Below are 3,045 nucleotides of genomic sequence, written 5' to 3' on the forward strand. Positions count from 1 at the left end.
GAGAAAGTGAAAGAGAGAGAGAAAGTGAAAGAGAGAAAGAAAGTGATAGAGAGAAAGAAAGTGACAGAGAGAAAGAAAGTGAAAGAGAGAGAAAGTGAAAGAGAGAGAGAAAGAAAGAGAACAGAGAGACAGACAGACAGAAAGAAATAGAATAGAAAGAAAGAAAGAAAGAGAGAAAGAGAGAAAGAGGGAGGGAGGGGAGAGGGAGAGGGAGGGAGGGGAGAGGGAGAGGGAGGGGGGGGAGAGGGAGGGCGAGGGAGAGGGAGAGGGAAGGGGAGGCGGAGGAGGGAGAGGGAGGAGGAGGAGGAGGAGGGATAGGGAGGAGGAGGAGGAGGGAGAGGGAGGAGGAGGAGGAGGGAGAGGGAGAGGGAGAGGGAGGAGGAGGAGGGAGAGGGAGAGGGAGAGGGAGAGGGAGAGGGAGGAGGAGGAGGAGGGAGAGGGAGGAGGAGGAGGAGGGAGAGGGAGGAGGAGGAGGGAGAGGGAGGAGGAGGAGGGAGAGGGAGGAGGAGGAGGGAGAGGGAGGAGGAGGAGGGAGAGGGAGGAGGGAGGAGGGAGAGGGAGGAGGAGGAGGGAGAGGGAGGATGAGGAGGGAGAGGGAGGATGAGGAGGGAGAGGGAGGAGGGAGAGGGAGGAGGAGGGAGTGGGAGGAGGAGGGAGAGGGAGGAGGAGGGAGAGGGAGTAGGAAGGAGAGGGAAAGGGAGACGGAGGATGAGGGAGAGGGAGTAGGAGGGAGAGGGAAAGGGAGACGGAGGAGGGAGAGGGAAAGGGAGACGGAGGAGGAGGAGGAGGAGGAGGAGGAGGAGGAGGAGGAGGAGGAGGAGGAGGAGGAGGAGGAGGAGGAGGAGGAGAGGAGACGGAGGAGGAAGGAGAGAGAGGAGGAAGGAGAGGAAGGAGAGAGAGGAGGAAGGAGAGGAAGGAGAAGGGAGGAGGAGGGAGAGGAAGGAGGAGGGAGAGGAAGGAGGAGGGAGGGGGAGGGAGAGGAAGGAGGAGGTAGGAGGAGGGAGAGGAAGGAGGAGGAAGGAGGAGGGAGGAGGAGGGAGGAGGAGGGAGAGGAAGGAGGAGGAGGAGGAGGAGGAGGAGGAGGAGGAGCGAGAGGGAGGAGGAGGGAGAGGGAGGAGGAGGGAGAGGAAGGAGGAGGGAGGAGGAGGGAGAGGAAGGAGGAGGGAGGAGGAGGGAGGAGGAGGGAGGAGGAGGGAGGAGGAGGGAGGAGGAGGGAGGAGGAGAGAGGAGGAGAGAAGAGGAGGGAGGAGGAGGGAGGAGGAGGGAGGAGGAGGGAGGAGGAGGGAGGAGGAGGGAGGAGGAGGGAGGAGGAGGGAGGAGGAGAGAGGAGGAGGAGGAGGAAGGAGGAAGGAGGAAGGAGGAAGGAGGAAGGAGGAAGGAGGAAGGAGGAGGAAGGGGGAGAGAGCAAAAGCGAGAGATTGAGAGAGAGAGCAAAAGCGAGAGATTGAGAGAGAGAGCAAAAGCGAGAGATTGAGAGAGAGAGCAAAAGCGAGAGATTGAGAGAGAGAGCGAAAGAGTGTGATTAAGAGAAAGAGCGAAAGAGAGGGATTGAGAGAGAGAGCGAAAGAGAGAGAAAGAAACAAAAAAGCGATTTCAGAGACTAAACCACTGCACTGGTAAGGAGAGATGCAATATAAATAGACATATCGCTTTTCTCTCCTGCATAACAGCATCCCAAATCTGGCATTTAATTCCTCTAAAGGAAATGATCTTGGCTGACCGTAGAGTAAAGGGCAAATTGCAGTCGAAGTCACGAGCGGCGTCGACACTTCGCGTTCTGAAGTCCCCGTTAACGAGTTTTCCCCTCAACTGCGCTTCCTCCTCCGTGTTTTTCTAATTATATTCTTCTTCTTCTTCTTCTTCTTCTTCTTCTTCCTTCTCTCTTCTTCCTCCTCTTCTTCTTCCTCCTCCTCTTCTTCCTCTTCCTCTTCTTCTTCCTCTTCCTCTTCTTCCTCTTCTTCCTCCTCCTCTTCTTCCTCCTCCTCTTCTTCCTCCTCCTCTTCTTCCTCCTCCTCTTCTTCCTCCTCCTCTTCTTCCTCCTCCTCTTCTTCCTCCTCCTCTTCCTCCTCCTCTTCTTCTTCCTCCTCTTCTTCCTCCTCCTCTTCTTCCTCCTCTTCTTCCTCCTCCTCTTCTTCCTCCTCCTCTTCTTCCTCCTCCTCTTCTTCCTCCTCCTCTTCTTCCTCTTCCTCTTCTTCCTCCTCCTCTTCTTCCTCCTCTTCTTCCTCCTCCTCTTCTTCCTCCTCCTCTTCCTCTTCTTCCTCCTCCTCTTCCTCTTCTTCCTCCTCCTCTTCCTCTTCTTCCTCCTCCTCTTCCTCTTCTTCCTCCTCTTCTTCCTCTTCTTCCTCCTCCTTTTCCCCTTCTTCCTCTCCCCTCTCCTTCTCCTCCTCTTCCTCACTCCCCCTTCTTCCTCTTCCCTTGCCTTTTCCTCCTCTCCTCCTTGTCCCTTTCCTTCTTCTCCTCCTCCTCTCTTTTTTCTTCCTCTTTCTCCTCTTATCTTCCATCCCCCCAACTCTTCGCCTTTTGTCTTTCTCATTCTCCATTCCCGTATCGAATTTGTCATAATTTTGGTTCTTGCCGCCATGCACCTCCCTTACCCTTCCACATTTTAATTTCATCCCACCCATTCCTCAACCCGCATCCCCAACATCCCCAGCTCATCCCCAACACCTCCGTCCCACCCCGCCGCATACCCTCTCCCTCCTTCCCCCATCCTTATCCTCACCCCCATTACCCCACTACCCCTCCCTCCCATCATCCCCCCCCTACCCCCACTCTGTCAACAACCTAACCTTTCTGCCACATCACCAACCCCTCCATTATCAATCCCCTTCCACTGCGAGCCTCCGAAACCATCACACAAGGCATCAGCTGGCGAAGAATGGCCTTGTGGTTCTGCTCTTGTTGTTTTCTCGCGTTATCGCCACATTCCTGCCCCTCATGGCTCCTCATGACGTTGCCTGGCCCTCGGCTATGTTGCCTGTTTCGCTGTATGGCACTGCAATCAATCTCCGCGGTGCAAGTACAGAGAACTGCTTGTCAGGCGCG

The sequence above is a fragment of the Penaeus chinensis genome, chromosome 31, assembly GCF_019202785.1.
Source record: "Penaeus chinensis breed Huanghai No. 1 chromosome 31, ASM1920278v2, whole genome shotgun sequence".
Lineage (NCBI taxonomy): Eukaryota > Metazoa > Arthropoda > Malacostraca > Decapoda > Penaeidae > Penaeus > Penaeus chinensis.